General features: G+C 45.8%; 1 protein-coding gene and 2 pseudogenes across 1 annotated transcript in view; 2 read left to right on the top strand and 1 right to left on the bottom strand.

Moving 5' to 3' along the window:
• Positions 1-17,887, top strand: part of LOC126213498 (putative sodium-dependent multivitamin transporter) — a 1,462,669-nt gene that overhangs the window by 5,050 nt on the left and 1,439,732 nt on the right. The window lies entirely within an intron of this gene.
• Positions 1,424-1,541, bottom strand: LOC126213988 (5S ribosomal RNA; annotated as a pseudogene).
• LOC126214066 (5S ribosomal RNA) lies at positions 12,292-12,408 on the top strand (annotated as a pseudogene).

Genomic DNA, 17,887 nt, shown 5'->3' with positions numbered 1-17,887 from the left:
TAAAAGAACGCAGATTGTAGATTTTGTTTCTCCAGAGGTATAAATTGTTCAACTTACCCGGATACAGATGGGTGCTGTTAAAGACTACTGCCTCGCGTTTTGTTCAGAAGTAGCCCGCCTGCATTCGCGTAAGTTGTTTGAGCATTCTATACGCCTGGAGGAACGCAAGTTCGACGTCTACGTTATTTTTAGCTTATTCATTCGTCTCTTAATTTCCTCAGTCCTTAGGTAGCAAATATGCTACATTCAATGTATTTTTAGAGTTTCGTGGCTGTCTGTAAGCATGGGATCCTCACAGCATCGCTTTTCTCAGTAACTGGTAGCCTATCACGTTCAAATCCATCACGTGCTGAATACGGTGGTCCCTATTGGAGCTTGGAAGTCAACCTTGACAACTGCTACTATACCATAGATGAAATCTTGAATACGAATAAATCTATAGTATATGCATTTTGTGTCATTTAAGAGAATGGGGTAAATAATAGAAATATTAATCTTGAACTCTGTATTGTAATATATATATATATATATATATATATATATATATATATATATATATATATAATATATATATATTAAAAAATCTTGTTTCATATGTGCATTTCTTGTGCACTTGACACGTTCCACATCATAACGGCTACCGTACCAGCGATTGATAAATGGAACACGCAACTAACTAATGCAATCAAAAGATACGGACATTTCTCACATATTTTAGTGCTCGAAAACTCACTCATCAAATGTAATAAAAATGGCTCTAAAAGTTCTTGTTGGTCGCTGAAAAAAATCTCGTAGCTGTTGTTGGAGATTCCAACATTCACAACATGTTTCAGGGCCAGCAATTGAAATTTGGGATTACAAACTCTTCCCATAATACAAATGGAAGTAAACGCAATTGCAAGGTTCAGAAACTCAGAGCTAAATTTGTAGTTCTATCACGCGAAAAAGCAAGCTTGGAATGGTTTTCATATAAAACTGGGAACGCTGTAGCAATGTGGAGTAATATCTCCTGGCTACTTGACAGTGGATCAGTTCCGAAACGCGTCATGTGACGAAACCGTCAGCCAGTCAGCCTGTATGCAGAAATACTGGTTATTACAATAATGGTCGGCTGCATCCTGCGTAACTTCATTTATATTATTGCAATTGAAACATGGAAAATGTTGGTACCCCTGGGACGGATGTCTTGCCAGTATCAGTGTTGATAAACTAAACTCTGTCCGAACAGGCCTTGGAAGGCCCAACGGTACCGACCGGCCGCCGCGTCATCCTCGGCCCACAGGCGTCACTGGTTGCAGATACTGAGGGGCATGTGGTCAGCACTTCGCTCTCCCGGCCGTATGTCAGTTTCCGAAACCGGAGCCGCTACTTCTCAGTCAAGCAGCTCCTCAGTTTATCTCACAAAGGCTGAGTGCACCCCGCTTGCCAACAGCGCTCGGCAGACCGGATGGTCGCCCATCCAAGTGCTAGCCCAGCCCGACAGCGCTTAACTTCGGTGATCTGACGGGAACCGGTGTTACCACTGAGGCAAGGCCGTTGGCATCAATGTTAATGATAGACAAAAATAATAATTCTTGATTCACAGGACGGACGAGCTGTTTATATACGTAACTAGCTTCGCCCCCGCTGTTTAGCTCGTATAAACTGCACAGTTGTTGTTGTTGTTGTTGTTGTTGTTGTTGTCTTCAGTCCTGAGACTGGTTTGATGCAGCTCTCCATGCTACTCTACCCTGTGCAAGCTTCTTCATCTCCCAGTACCTACTGCAGCCTACATCCTTCTGAATCTGCTTAGTGTATTCATACAGTCTTCTTTAATCGAATATTCATGCTGTTAACAGATTACAACATGTTCTAAACGTTTCATGCTACGTAAGGACAGAGGAACATGGTCTTTTTCCGAATGTACCTCTGACCAAAACACAACTCTGATTTGATCGTTAATCATGCCTTCTTCCGTTCTTGCGGTGCTATTTCATCCCTTGACAGATGCTTCATTTCTAACCGAGAAGTGAAAACCAATTCTCGTAGTTGTAGCTTCAAAAATTTTTTAGTGTAACGAAATATTTTCTAAAAATTTTCATCCCCAATTTAACCCCCCTAAAGGGCTGAATTTCCAAAAACGGTAAAACATGCATTATTTTGTATTTCCAACAGAGGAGCCAAAAACAAAATTTCATAGAAGTTAGTTTTGAAAATGCTTTAGTAGTTCCTTCAACAATGACTTGTAAAGAAACTTTTGGCCACTATTTTGCCAGCTTAATGGTTGGAGCACGTGAGGAAGTACTGACCCTACGACTTACTTAGAAGAAAGATTAAGGATAGGCAAACCTACGTTTCTAGCATTTGTAGACTTAGAGAAAGCTTTTCACAATGTTGACTGGAATACTCGCTTTCAAATTTTGAAGGTGGCAGGGGTAAAATACAGGGAACGAAAGGCTATTTACAATTTGTACAGAAACCAGATGGCAGTTATGAGAGTCGAAGGACATGAAAGGGAAGCAGTGGTTGGGAAGGGAGTGAGACAGGGTTGTAGCCTCTTCCCGATGTTATTCAATCTGTATATTGAGCAAGAAGAAAAGGAAAGAAAAGAAAAATTCGGAGTAGGAATTAAAATCCATGGAGAAGAAATAAAAGCTTTGAGGCTCGCCGATGACATTGTAATTCTGTCAGAGACAGCAAAGGACCTGGAAGAGCAGCTGAACGGAATGGACAGTGTCTTAAAAGAAGGATATAAGATGAACATCAACAAAAGCAAAACGAGGATAATAGAATGTAGTCGAATTAAATTGGATGATGCTGCGGGAATCAGATTAGGAAGTGAGACGCTGAAAGTATTAAATGAGTTTTGCTATTTGGGGAGCAAAATAACTGATGATGGTCGAAGTAGAGACGATATAAAATGTAGACTGGCAATGGAAAGGAAAACGTTTCTGAAGAAGAGAAATTTGTTAACATCGAGTATAGATTTAAGTCAGAAAGTCGTTTCTGAATGTATTTGTATGGAGTGTAGCCATGTATGCAAGTGAAACGTGGACGATAAATAGTTTAGATAAGAAGAGAATTGAACCTTTTGAAATGTGGTGCTACAGAAGAATGCTGAAGATTTGATGTGTAGATCACATAACTAATGAGGAAGTATTGAAGAGGATTGGGGAGAAGAGAAGTTTGTGGCACAACTTGACTAGAAGAAGGGATCGGTTGGTGGGGCATATTCTGAGGCATCAAGGAATCACCAATTTAGTATTGGACGGCAGCGTGGAGGGTAAAAATCGTAGAGGGAGACCAAGAGATGAATACACTAAGCAGATTCAGAAGGATGTAGGTTGCAGTAGGTACTGGGAGATGAAGAAGCTTGCACAGGATAGAGTAGCATGGAGAGCTGCATCAAACCTGTCTCTGGACTGAAGACCGCAACAACAACAATGGCTGAATTTCCAAAAATGTAGAAACACGTATTTTTTCATTTCCGACTGAGAGATCAAATATCAGTTTTCGGAGTTCTAACTTCAAAACTGCCTTAACAGGGCCATGTTTTCAAAAAACCTTTCATCTCGTATTTCACGCCCTTAAGATTGGAACTTTGAAAAAATCCTTCTTGAACGATGCCTGGGGCACTGTGGAACATCGACACCCTCTCAAAATTTCAAGTTTCTGCACTTAGCGGTTTGGGCTGGGCGATGCTGGACCAGAGTCAGTCTGGGCCAATTACACACGTTAAGGAGCTAAATTTCCGAAAACAGTGGAATACGTATTATTTCATTCTTAACCGTGAAGCCAAACACCAGCTTTAAAAATCTTTTCATAGTTAAATATTTTCAAAAAATCTTTCATCCCTTGTTTCACCCTCTTAGGTGTGGAATTTCGAAACATCGCTTCAAAATCAACACACACTGCAAATTTATTTCGATATTCAGTAATTTTTCGGAAGTGAATAAATTCTTGACTCGCAACGCCTATTTCAGAGGTATCCAGCAAGCACGGAAAGAAGATACACTTTTTATCATATCACATCACATTAATTTCCCATTTCCTTGTAGCTCTGCGCTGAGCGCATGTAAATGTTTCGGAATGTTCAAATGGCTCTAAGCACTATGGGACTTAATATCTGAGGTCATCAGCCCCCTAGACTTAGAACTACTTAAACCTAACTAACCTAAGGACATCACACACATCCTTGCCCGAGGCAGGATTCTAACCTGCGGCCGTTGCAGCAGCGCGGTTCCGGACTAGAACCGATCGGCTACAGCGGCTGGCTTTCGGAATGTCTATCAGGAAAGCCACAATCAGCACATTGCTTTCGTTTGCTAGGAAATCCAGATGCTTCCTTGCTTCTTGATAACAAAGTAGTGTGAGGAGGAGGTAACTTCTTTTACACTGAAGAGCCAAAGAAACTGGTACACCTGCCTAATATCATGTAGAGCCCCAGCGAGCACGCAGAAGTGCCGCAGCTCGACGTGGCATGGACTCGACTGATGTGCGAAGTAGTGCTGGAGGGGAACTGAAACCATGAATCCTGCAGGGCTGCCCATAAATCCGTAAGAGTACGAGGGGGTGGAGATCTCTTCTGAACAACACGTTGCGAGGCATCCCAGATGTGCCCAATAATGTTCACGTCTGGAGAGCTTTTTTTTTAATTATTTATTTAAGGGAAGGAGACCAGACAGCGAGGTCATCGGTCTCATCGGATTAGGGAAGGACGGGGAAGGAAGTCGGCCGTGCTCTTTCAAAGGAACTATCCCGGCATTTGCCTGGAGAGATTTAGGGAAATCACGGAAAACATAAATCAGAAAGGCCGGACGCGGGATTGAACCGTCGTCATCCCGAATGAGAGTACAGTGTGCTAGCCACTGTGCCACCTCGCTCGGTCTGAGTTTGGTGGCTAGCGGAAGTGTTCGAACTCAGAAGAGTGTTCCCAGAGCCTCTCTGTAGCAATTCTGGACGCGTGGGGTGTCGCATTGTCCTGCTGGAATTAATCAAGTCCGTCGGAATTCACAATGGATATGAATGGATGCAGGCGATCAGACAGGTTGCTTACGTACGTGTCACGTGTCAGTCGTATCTAGACGTATAAGGAGTCCCGTATCACTCCAACTGCACCCGCACCACACCAGTTTGAACAGCCCCCTACTGACATGCAGTGTCATGGATTCATGAGGCTGTCTCCATACCCGTACACGTCCATCTGCTCGATACAATTTGAAACGAGACTCGTCCGACCGGGCAACATGTTTCCTGTCATTAACAGTCCAATGTCGGTGTTGACGAACTCGGGGAGGCGTAAAGGTTTGTATCGTGAAGTCATCAAGGGTACACGAGTGGGCCTTCGGCTTCGAAAGCCCTTATCGATGATGTTCCGTTGAATGGTTCGCATGGTGACACTTGTTGAGGGCCCAGTATTGAAATCTGCAGCAATTGGCAGATTCTGTCACGTTGAACGATTCTCTTCAGTCGTCGTTGGTCCCGTTGTTGCACGATCTTTTTCCGGCCGCTGGGATGTCGGATATTTGATGTTTTACTGGATTCCTGAAATTCACGGTACACTAGTCATAGGGGAAAATCCCCACTTCATCGCTACATCGGAGATGATGCGTCCCATCGCTCGTGCGCCGACTGTAACACCACGTTCAAACTCACTTAAATCTTGATGACCTGCCATTGTAGCAGCAGTAACGGATCTAAGGACTGCGCCAGACACCTGTTGCATTATATAGGCGTTGCCGACCGCAGCGGCATATTCTGCCTGTTTACATTGTGTTTGAAAACGCATGCCTACACGAGTTTCTTCAGCGCTTTAGTGTAGATTCAGATGATTTGTTAACTGCATTTACTTCGTAACACGCAAAGCGCAGCACAGTTTCTATATTATGAAAGTGAGTTTTTGTACTGAACAGCATTTAATAAAGTAAATAATTTATGAATTATTTTGAATGAAATTTACAAGAGACTTTTTTTTATTTTTTTATACATACGACTACCAATCACACAATGCATGAACCGGCCTGATATGTTGTGCTTCAAAGTGGCTGTAAAAAAGCTTTCTTCACAAGTTTTGAAGATTATATTTTTCGCATTTGTAGAGCAAAAATACTTCCATGTTGGCCATTTCCAGACTTCATCCTCCATACTGTCCAGACCTGGCCCCCTGCGACTTGTTTTTTGTTTCCAAAGTTGAAAACACCTTAGAAAGAACAAAGATTTGCAATGACAGACGAGATATAAGAAAATTCTCAGACGGCACTACGCGCGATCCAGCAAGAAGGGTACCAAGACTGCTTCCGAAAGGTGTTAGGAGCGGTGGAGGAGGGTATAAGGTGCGTTCCGTAAGTAGTGAGACCAAACTCATAAAAAACCATTTATTGAATATACAGGGTGATTCAAAAAGAATACCACAACTTTAGGAATTTAAAACTCTGCAACGACAAAAGGCAGAGCTAAGCACTATCTGTCGGCGAATTAAGGGAGCTATAAAGTTTCATTTAGTTGTACATTTGTTCGCTTGAGGCGCTGTTGACTAGGCGTCAGCGTCAGTTGATGCTAAGATGGCGACTGCTCAACAGAAAGCTTTTTGTGTTATTGAGTACGGCAGAAGTGAATCGACGACAGTTGTTCAGCGTGCATTTCGAACGAAGTATGGTGTTAAACCTCCTGATAGGTGGTGTATTAAACAGCAGCTATCCAAACCGTTACGCCTGATATGCTAAAGAGAGTGTGGAACGAGTTGGAGTATCGGGTTGATATTGCTCGAGTGTCTGGAGGGGGCCATATTGAACATCTCTGAACTTGTTTTTGAGTGAAAAAAACCTTTTTAAATACTCTTTGTAATGATGTATAACAGAAGGTTGTATTATGTTTCTTTCATTAAATACAAATTTTAAAAGTTGTGGTATTCTTTTTGAATCACCCTGTATTACTACAAATAATAAAAAATTTCAAAATAGCACTCTGTTGCGTCGATACACTTCTGGAGGCGGTGTTTCCATGCCTGGAAGGCATCCTGGAATGCCTTTTCCAGAATGTCCTTTACAGCTGATGTAATATGCGCGTGGATGCTTTCAGTCGTGTCCCAGTGTTTTCCTTTCACGACTCCTTTTAACCGAGGAAACAAAAGTCAGCGGGAGCCAGGTCAGGTCTGTAGGGAGGCTGGGGAAAGAGTGGGGGCCTCAGTCCTGGCCAGGAAGTCGTTGACAATGAAGGCGCTGTGACCAGAATGAGATTTTCACTCTGCAGCGGAGTGTGTGCTGATATGAAACTTCCTGGCAGATTAAAAGTGTGTGCCGGACCCAGACTCGAACTCGGGTCCTCTGTCTTTCGCGGGCAAGTGCTCTACCAACTGAGCTACCCAAGCACGACTCACGCCCTGTCCTCACAGCTTTAATTCTGCCAGTACCTCGTCTCCTACCTTCCAAACTTAACAGAAGCCCTCCTGCGAACCTTGCAGAACTAGCACTCTTGAAAGAAAGGGTATTGCGGAGACATGGCTTAGCCACAGCCTGGCGGAATTAAAGCTGTGAGGACGGGGCGTGAGTCGTGCTTGGGTAGCTCAGTTGGTAGAGCACTTGCCCACGAAAGGCAAAGGTCAGAAGTTCGAGTCTCGGTGCGGCACACAGTTTTAATGTAGCAAGAAGTTTCAAGGCGCTGTGACTCGGCGCATTGTCGTGGTGAACTTTCCATGTATCCTCGATATCGCTTCCGCAGCGCCAGACCCAGCTTTTCAGACTTTTGGGCAGCTGAAAGTAGAAAGCTGAGTTCACTGTAGTCCCGGTAGGTACGAATTCGTGGTGGACAATGCCTCTGACGTCAAAGAAGACAATGAGCACGGTTTAGATGCTGGACTTGGTCGTGCGTGCCTTTTTGGGACGGGGCGACGATGGGGTGTGCCACTCTGAACTCTGCCTTTTTGTCTCGGAGTCGTACTCAAAAATCCACGACTCATCACCAGTGATACCCCAGTTTAAAAAATGAGGATCATTCTTACACATTTCGAACATTTCTCGGCACCGAAGCACTCGCACGTGTTTGTGTTCGTCGGTCAACACTTTTGGGAAGAACTTGGCACCCACCTTTCTCATGTTCAAATCTTCAGTCACAATGCGGAAAACGGCTGTATTTGACATGGTTAGAGTTTGTGCTATCAATTGAAGGCTCAGCCGTCTGCCAAGAGTTCAAACAATTGCGCACACGCGTCACATTTTCGTCGACTCGTGCGGTTGACGGCCGTCCACTGTGGGGTTCGTCGGTGATCTCCTCTCGGGCCTCTATGAACGACTTGTGCCATCGGAAAACTCGTGATTTGGACAAGCAATCAGTCCCAAAGGCATGCTAAAGTAAAGGAAACGTTTCGGTGGCGGACTTCGCCAAGTTTCTACATCTACATCGATACTCCGCAAGCCACCTGACGGTGTGTGGCGGAGGGTACCTTGAGTACCTCTATCGGTTCTCCCTTCTATTCCAGTCTCGTATTGTTCGTGGAAAGAAGGATTGTCGGTATGCCTGTGTGTGGGCTCTAATCTCTCTGATTTTATCCCCACGGTCTCTTCGCGAGATATACGTAGGAGGGAGCAATATACTGCTTGACTCCTCGGTGAAGGTATGCTCTCGAAACTTCAACAAAAGCCCGTAGCGAGCTACTGAGCGTCTCTCCTGCAGAGTCTTCCACTGGAGTTGATCTATCATCTCCGTAACGCTTTCGCGATTACTAAATGTTCCTGTAACGAAGTGCACTGCTCTCCGTTGGATCTTCTCTATCTCTTCTACCGACCCTATCTGGTACGGATCCCACACTGCTGAGCAGTATTCGAGCAGTGGACGAACAAGCGTACTGTAACCTACTTCCTTTGTTTTCGGATTGCATTTCCTTAGGATTCTTCCAATGAATCTGTCTGGCATCTGCTTTACCGGCGATCAACTTTACATGATCATTCCATTTTAAATCACTCCTAATGCGTACTCCCAGGTAATTTATGGAATTAACTGCTTCCAGTTGCTGACCTGCTATATTGTAGCTAAATGATAAGGGATCTTTCTTTCTATGTATTCGCAGCGCATTTCACTTGTCTACATTGAGATTCAATTGCCATTCCGTGCACCATGCGTCAATTCGCTGCAGATCCTCCTGCATTTCAGTACAATTTTCCATCGTTACAGCCTCTCGATATACAACAGCATCATCCGCAAAAAGCCTCAGTGAACTTCCGATGTCACCCACCAGGTAATTTATGTAAATTGTGAATAGCAACGGTCCTACGGCACTCCCCTGCGGCACACCTGAAATCACTCTCACTTCGGAACACTTCTCTCCATTGAGAATGACATGCTGCGTTCTGTTACTAGGAACTCTTCAATCCCATCACACAATTGGTCTGATAGTCCATATGCTCTTACTTTGTTCATTAAACGACTGTGGGGAACTGTATCAAACGCCTTGCGGAAGTCAAGAAACACGGCATCTACCTGGGAACCCGTGTCTATGGCCCTCTGAGTCTCGTGGACGAATAGCGCGAGCTTTTTCGAAACCCATGTTGATTCCTACAGAGTAGATTTCTAGTCCCAGAAAAGTCATTATACTCGAACATAATGCGTGTTCCAAAATTCAACTGTTCGACGTTAGAGATATTTGATAGCGTACCGTTGCTCTACAGAATGATCCACTGTGCCGTGTTACATAAACTCAAAACGGGGTTGACGGAAACGCACGTCCTGACTCACCGGCAGCTCGCAGCCGAATGAGACAAAGGGCGCTTTGAAGCTAACACCCCCCTCCACTCAGCCCAGCCGGTTACGACACGCTGTGGTGTACCGTTGCGTCAGAAAAAAATTCGTCGCATTATTTTGTGGAGTGCACTCTGTATTTCCAAGGAGGCCATACACAATAAGTAAAAGATAAGTATAGAAAAGTTTCGTGGATAAACTTCCGGAATTTTTTGAACAAACATCGTGCAACGCACTGTCCGCAATTTTCCAGAATGACAATCACAGAATATCTGCATTCATCTACATCTACATACATACTCCGCAATCCACCAAACGGTGCGTGGCGGAGGGTACCTCGTACCACAACTAGCATCTTCTCTCCCTGTTCCACTCCCAAACAGAACGAGGGAAAAATGACTGCCTATATGCCTCTGTACGAGCACTAATCTCTTACCTTTTGTGGTCTTTCCGCGAAATATAAGTTGGCGGCAGTAAAATTGTACTGCAGTCAGCTTCAAATGCTGGTTCTCTAAATTTCCTCAGCAGCGATTCACGAAAAGAACGCCTCCTTTCCTACAGAGACTCCCACCTGAGTTCCTGAAGCATTTCCGTAACACTAGTGTGATGATCAAACCTACCAGTAACAAATCTAGCAGCCCGCCTCTGAATTGCTTCTATGTCCTCCCTCAATCCGACCTGATAGGGGTATCAAATGCTCGAGCAGTACTCAAGAATAGGTTGCACCAGCATTCTATAAGCGGTCTCCTTCACAGACGAACCACATCTTCCCAAAATTCTACCAATGAACCAAAGACGATTATCCACCTTCCCCACAACTGCCATTACATGCTTGTCCCACTTCATATCGCTATGCAATGTTACGCCCAAATATTTAATCGACGTGACTGTGTCAAGTGCTACACTACAAATGGAGTATTCGAACATTACGGGATTCTTTTTCCTATTCGTCTGCAATAATTTACATTTATCTATATTTAGAGTTAGCTGCCATTCTTTACACCAATCACAAATCCTGTCAAAGTCATCTCGTATCCTCCTACAGTCACTCAACGACGACACCTTCCCGTACACCACAGCGTCATCAGCAAACAGCCGCACACTGCTATCCACCCTATCCAAAAGGTCATTTATGTAGATAGAAAACAGCGGACCAACCACACTTCCCTGGGCCACTCCAGATGATACCCTCACCTCCGATGAACACTCACCATCGAGGACAACGTACTGGGTTCTATTACTTAAGAAGTCTTCGAGCCACTCACATATTTGGGAACCAATCCGATATGCTCGTACCTTAGGTGTCTGCATTGCGAACAAGTTTCAAATTGCATTAAGGATAGCAAGATCTGGGGAACTGTTATCTGAAGGGGAGTTTGTAAAAGACTGTCTCACTGATGCGGTGTCCCACGAACGTTTGCAGGTTTCAGGATTTCGGCATTTGCAAATAGTGACACGACGTAGAAGTGTTATGCCCAGTGAATGTGCAGAGGCAGTTGATAAATAAGGGCAAGAACTTTGTTGCCTTCTCTGTTTCGTTGTATTAGGCAAGTTCTTCCAGACACAGCTCAGGTGTTGGATTATAGAAAAAACAGAGCACCTTGAACGACTTCATATTCACAGGACATGTACATTAGTATGTTCCGCAGAAATGATTAACATTTGAACAATGTCTGTCCGTGGATTCAAGGTCAAGATCGATATCGCGGCGCAACGCCACCTACCGGTATAATGTGCCTGCCCTCTCGTTGCCGCTACACGAGAGGCATTTGAAAAGTCCATGCAAAAACTACTTACGTGTTTGGGGTAAACCTTTATTTTTCGACAGTCTCCTTTTAGACTTACACACTTCGTCCAACGCTGTTCTAATTTGTTGAGCCCTTTCGAAAGATAGCAATTGTCAAAGTCTGCAAAATAGCTATTAGTTGCTGCAATCACTCACCGTTTGAATAAAATCTTTGTCCCGCTAGCCAACTGGGGAACAAATAGTAGTCCGAGGGAGCCAAGTCTGGAGAATAGGGGGGATGTGAAACGAGTTGGAATCCTATTTCCATTTATTTTGCGACCACAACTGCTGAGGTGGGTGCTGGTGCATCGTCATGATGGAAAAGGACTATTTTACGGTCCAATCGCTGGCGATTTTCATGCAGCTCGGTTCTCAAACGGTCCAATAACGACGAATAATATGCACCTGTAATAGTTTTACCCTTTTCCAGATAGTCGATGAGGATTATCCCTTGCAAATCCCAAAAGACCGTCGCCATAACCTTGCCGGCCTAAGGAATGGTCTTCGCTTTTTTTTTTTTTTTTGTGCAGATTCTCCCTTGCCTAGTAATGTATCAATGTTTCATCCAGAGTGACGAAACGACGCATTAAGTCCTGTGGATTCTTCCTGAACAGCTGCAAACCATCCTTGCAACACTTCACACGATTAAGTTTCTCGTCAAGGGTGAGCAATCGCGGAACTGATCTTGCAGATACCTTTGTCATGTCCAAATGTTTATGGAAAATATTATGTACCCTTTCATTCGAGATGCCCACAGCAGTAGCAATCTCACGCACCTTAACTCTTCTGTCACCACGGGCAACGGCCTTGCCGCAGTGGATACACCGGTTCCCACCAGATCACCGAAGTTAAGCGCTGTCGGGCTGGGCTAGCACTTGGATGGGTGACCATCCAGCCGCTATGCGCTGTTGCCATTTTTCGGGATGCACTCAGCCTCGTGATGCCAATTGAGGAGCTACTCGACCGAATAGTAGCGGCTCCGGTCAAAGAAAACCATCATAACGACTGGGAGAGCAGTGTGCTGACCACACGCCCCTCCTATCCACAACCTCAGCTCAGGATGATACGGCGGTCGGATGGTTCCGATGGGCCACTTGTGGCCTGAAGAAGACGGAGTGCATCCATCACCATATCATGGATTTATCAATGATTTCTGGAGTTGTAACCTCCACAGGGCGTCCAGAACGTTCAGCATCACTTGTGCCCATATGGCCACTCCGAAAAATTTTAAAGCACTTATAAAGTGTTCTAATCGAAGCTGCAGGGTCGCCGTAACATTTATGAAGTTTCTCTTTAGTCTCCTGTGGCGTTTTGCCTTTCATACAGTCATGTTTAATCACCACACGAAATTCTTTTTCGTCCATTTTTTGACAATCACTCGACTTCTTCGGTTCACACGAATGCCAAACACAAAGAAATAGACCAATGTGGCTGAAACTTGGTGTGAGTTCTTTCCAGAGATGCTACTAACTAAACATAACCTCGATACGTGCCGGTGGTGCCATCTCTCGGACTTTGCACGGACTTCTCAAATGCCCCTCGTGTTGCACGAAGGCTCGGCACGAGAGTTACGGAAACTGCGCGACTTGTCGGGTGTTCGAAAAGTGCTAAGGTTAGTGTCTTCAATACGTGGCGAAACAAAGGTGAAACCACGTGCAGATGTCGTGAGCTTGGCACACTGGTAAAAAAAGACAGTCGGCGAACTGTGGCGCAACTGGCACCAGACTTTAAGGTTGGAGAGTGCAAGTATGTCTGAATACACAGCCGGCCGGAGTGGCCGAGCGGTTCTAGGCGCTACGGTCTGGAACCGAGCGACCGCTACGGTCGCAGGTTCGAATCCTGCCTCGGGCATGGATGTGTGTGACGTCCTTAGGTTAGTTAGGTTTAAGTAGTTCTAAGTTCTAGGGGACTGATGACCACAGCAGTTGAGTCCCATAGTGCTCAGAGCCAACCATCTGAACACACAGTGCACCGAACACTCCTAACGATGGGCCTCCGCAGATAAATCAATCCTACATTATTACACTCCTGGAAATGGAAAAAAGAACACATTGACACCGGTGTGTCAGACCCACCATACTTGCTCCGGACACTGCGAGAGGGCTGTACAAGCAGTGATCACACGCACGGCACAGCGGACACACCAGGAATCGCGGTGTTGGCCGTCGAATGGCGCTAGCTGCGCAGCATTTGTGCACCGCCGCCGTCAGTGTCAGCCAGTTTGCCGTGGCATACGGAGCTCCATCGCAAACACTGGTAGCATGCCGCGACAGCGTGGACGTGAACCGTATGTGCAGTTGACGGACTTGGAGCGAGGGCGTGTAGTGGGCATGCGGGAGGCCGGGTGGACGTACCGCCGAATTGCTCAACACGTGGGGCGTGAGGTCTCCACAGTACATCGATGTTGTCGCCAGTGGTCGGCGGAAGGTGCACGTGCCCGTCGACCTGGGACCGGACCGCAGCGACGCACGGATGCACGCCAAGACCTTAGGATCCTACGCAGTGCCGTAGGGGACCGCACCGCCACTTCCCAGCAAATTAGGGACACTGTTGCTCCTGGGGTATCGGCGAGGACCATTCGCAACCGTCTCCATGAAGCTGGGCTACGGTCCCGCACACCGTTAGGCCGTCTTCCGCTCACGCCCCAACATCGTGCAGCCCGCCTCCAGTGGTGTCGCGACAGGCGTGAATGGAGGGACGAATGGAGACGTGTCGTCTTCAGCGATGAGAGTCGCTTCTGCGTTGGTGCCAATGATGGTCGTATGCGTGTTTGGCGCCGTGCAGGTGAGCGCCACAATCAGGACTGCATACGACCGAGGCACACAGGGCCAACACCCGGCATCATGGTGTGGGGAGCGATCTCCTACACTGGCCGTACACCACTGGTGATCGTCGAGGGGACACTGGTTAGGTTAGGTTAGGTTAGGTTAGGTTAGGTTAGGTTAGGTTAGGTTTGAATAGTGCACGGTACATCCAAACCGTCATCGAACCATTCCTAGACCGGCAAGGGAACTTGCTGTTCCAACAGGACAATGCACGTCCGCATGTATCCCGTGCCACCCAACGTGCTCTAGAAGGTGTAAGTCAACTACCCTGGCCAGCAAGATCTCCGGATCTGTCCCCCAATGAGCATGTTTGGGACTGGATGAAGCGTCGTCTCACGCGGTCTGCACGTCCAGCACGAACGCTGGTCCAACTGAGGCGCCAGGTGGAAATGGCATGGCAAGCCGTTCCACAGGACTACATCCAGCATCTCTACGATCGTCTCCATGGGAGAATAGCAGCCTGCATTGCTGCGAAAGGTGGATATACACTGTACTAGTGCCGACATTGTGCATGCTCTGTTGCCTGTGTCTATGTGCCTGTGGTTCTGTCAGTGTGATCATGTGATGTATCTGACCCCAGGAATGTGTCAATAAAGTTTCCCCTTCCTGGGACAATGAATTCACGGTGTTCTTACTTCAATTTCCAGGAGTGTATATCATTCTCTCGACAAATCTCATATGTGGTACTTGACTCGTTATCTGTTTCTCCTATTTAATTATTCCTAAATTGTAATCGATTGCCCTTTGTACTGTAATACTACTGGAGGGGCAGAACTTACACTTCAACGAAAAAAGTAAAAATCAAAGAACACCGGTGCAGCATGAAGGAATTACCCGAACAGGACTGAAATCTCTACATTTCTACATCTACATGACTACTCTGCAATTCACATTTGCTTGGCAGAGGATTCATCGAACCACAATCATACTATATCTCTACCATTCCACTCCCGAAAAGCGCGCGGGAAAAACGAACACCTAAACCTTTCTGTTCGAGCTCTGATTTCTCTTATTTTATTTTGATGATCATTCCTACCTATGTAGGTTGGGCTCAACAAAATATTTTCGCATTCGGAAGTGAAAGTTGGTGACTGAAGTTTCGTAAATAGCTCTCGCCGCGACGAAAAACGTCTTTGCTTTCATGACTTCCATCCCATCTCGCGTATTATATCTGCCACACTGTCTCCCCTATTACGTGATAATACGAAACGATCTGCCCTTTTCTGCACCTTTTCGATGTCTCCCGTCAATCCCACCTGGTAAGGATCCCACACTGCGCAGCAATATTCTAACAGAGGACGAACGAGTGTAGTGTAAGCTGTCTCTTTAGTGGACTTGTAGCATCTTCCAAGTGTCCTGCCAATGAAACGCAGCCTTTGGCTCGCCTTACCCACAATATTATCTATGTGGTCTTTCCAACTGAAGTTGTTCGTAATTTTAACACCCAGGTACGTAGTTGAATTGACAGCCTTGACAATTGTACTATTTATCGAGTAATCGAATTCCAAGATTTGATGTAGATACACAGGGTGGTTATAATTAAACTTCCAAAACGCTGTAGAAATAACACCACTGGTCTGAATGACGTCAAATTGCAACGGAATATTATCGGAGAAGGGGGAAAAACGTATGGCAGAAGGAAAAAAATAGTGTGAAAATTCATTAATAGATGGTGCTGTACTTGTCAGAATACGTAAATGAGAACACCTGTCCTGCGCACGACTCATTGAAGTTGGTATAAACACGCCAGGTACATGGCTTTTCCTTCTTTCGCGTCTGCGACGTTCGCCTTGACTCTCTCAATGCAGAATCGCGCTCTGCTTGTAAAGCTGTTCAAATGGTTCAAATGGCTCTGAGCACTATGCGACTTAACTTCTGTGGTCATCAGTCGCCTAGAACTTGGAACTAATTAAACCTAACTAACCTAAGGACATCACACACATCCATGCCCGAGGCAGGATTCGAACCTGCGACCGTAGCGGTCGCTCGGCTCCAGACTGTAGCGCCTAGAACCGCACGGCCACACCGGCCGGCGGTAAAGCTGTACTACAAAAATGATGACTGTGCACACGTTGCTCTGCAGAAGCTCAGGACACTGAAGGTTTTGAAAAAAGGCGTTGGTCCGATGACTGCCGTGGGTCTGGAGAAAAGGATTCGGAAATACGAAAAGACGGGTTCTTTTGGCGTGCAACCTGGTAGAGGGACGAAACGAATTGATTCGACGTCAGTGGAAGCAGTGGCCACAGCAGTGCAGGAGGAGACGAGTGGTGGTGTGCAAACGTGTAGTGCACGGGCAATTGCCCGAACATTGGACATACCCGTGAGCACGGTGAGTAAAATCCTGCGAAACATTCTTCTTTGCTATCCATTCAAAATTACCCATGTGCACGAGTTGCTTCCTGTTGACCTGCCTGAAAGAGAGATCTTTGCTTTAGAATTTCTTGCTCGCATGGATGTGGATAATTATTGGCCGTGGAAGATTTTGTGGCCAGACGAAGTCCACTTCCATCTGACAGGATATGTCAATACACAGAATTGTCTAGTATGGGCAACGGAAAATCCACACGCAAATCAACCAGTACCAGTTCATCCCGAAAAGGTCGCTGTGTGGTGTGGGTTTACGGCATCATTTATCATAGGACCATATTTTTTCGAAGAGACAGCTGCTTCCGGTCCTGTTACCTGTACCGTCACTGGTAAGTGCTACGAGCGTCTTTTGCGCAACCACGTCATTCCAGCTCTCCAAGGGCTTGGATCTGTGGATGTGACCATTTTTATGCAAGATGGCGCACCTCCACACATTGCAAATCCAGTTAAGCAGCTGCTGAAGCGCCATTCAGCCTCCATTTCCCTGCAGCGAGGCCGTCCCCATCACCTGATCTTAATCCGTGTGACTTCCGTCTGTGGGGCTATCTGAAAGATGTGCTCAGAGTTCCAATTGCAGACTTAGCTGCATTGACGGTACGCATTGCGCAACACATTCGTAAGGTGACCCCGGAAACACTTCAGTAAGTTGTGGAACATGTTGTTTCTCGATTTCAACTTGTCGCAGAAACGGTGGACAGCATATTGAACATGTTTTGCGCCAGTCACACGGAAATTAATAATCCGATTTGATTTTGATTGATGCTTTTCATGCGGTTTCTAGCCTCAGGACAGTTAAAAACAGAAAAAATGGTTCAAATGGCTCTGAGCACTATGGGACTCAACTGCTGAGGTCATTAGTCCCCTAGAACTTAGAACTAGTTAAACCTAACTAACCTAAGGACATCACAAACATCCATGCCCGAGGCAGGATTCGAACCTGCGACCGTAGCGGCCTTGCGGTTCCAGACTGCAGCGCCTTTAACCGCACGGCCACTTCGGCCGGCGCAGTTAAAAACAGATTTTTCCCATCGGATGTGATATAACATTGCCATGGTGGATGGGCTTCCATAACTAACAGTATCACACTTGTACACCCATGCGCACTGAGTGTTGTATGATCCATTTGTCATTTGTAGTCGACCACTATTAAATTTTGTCACAGCGCCGTCTATTGCTACGTTTTGTAACTATTTATTTTCCT

The sequence above is a fragment of the Schistocerca nitens genome, chromosome 11 (assembly GCF_023898315.1).
Source record: "Schistocerca nitens isolate TAMUIC-IGC-003100 chromosome 11, iqSchNite1.1, whole genome shotgun sequence".
In the NCBI taxonomy this organism is placed as follows: Eukaryota; Metazoa; Arthropoda; class Insecta; order Orthoptera; family Acrididae; genus Schistocerca; species Schistocerca nitens.
The sequence above is the reverse complement of the archived record's forward strand: the minus strand, read 5'-3'. Positions and strand labels throughout refer to the sequence as shown.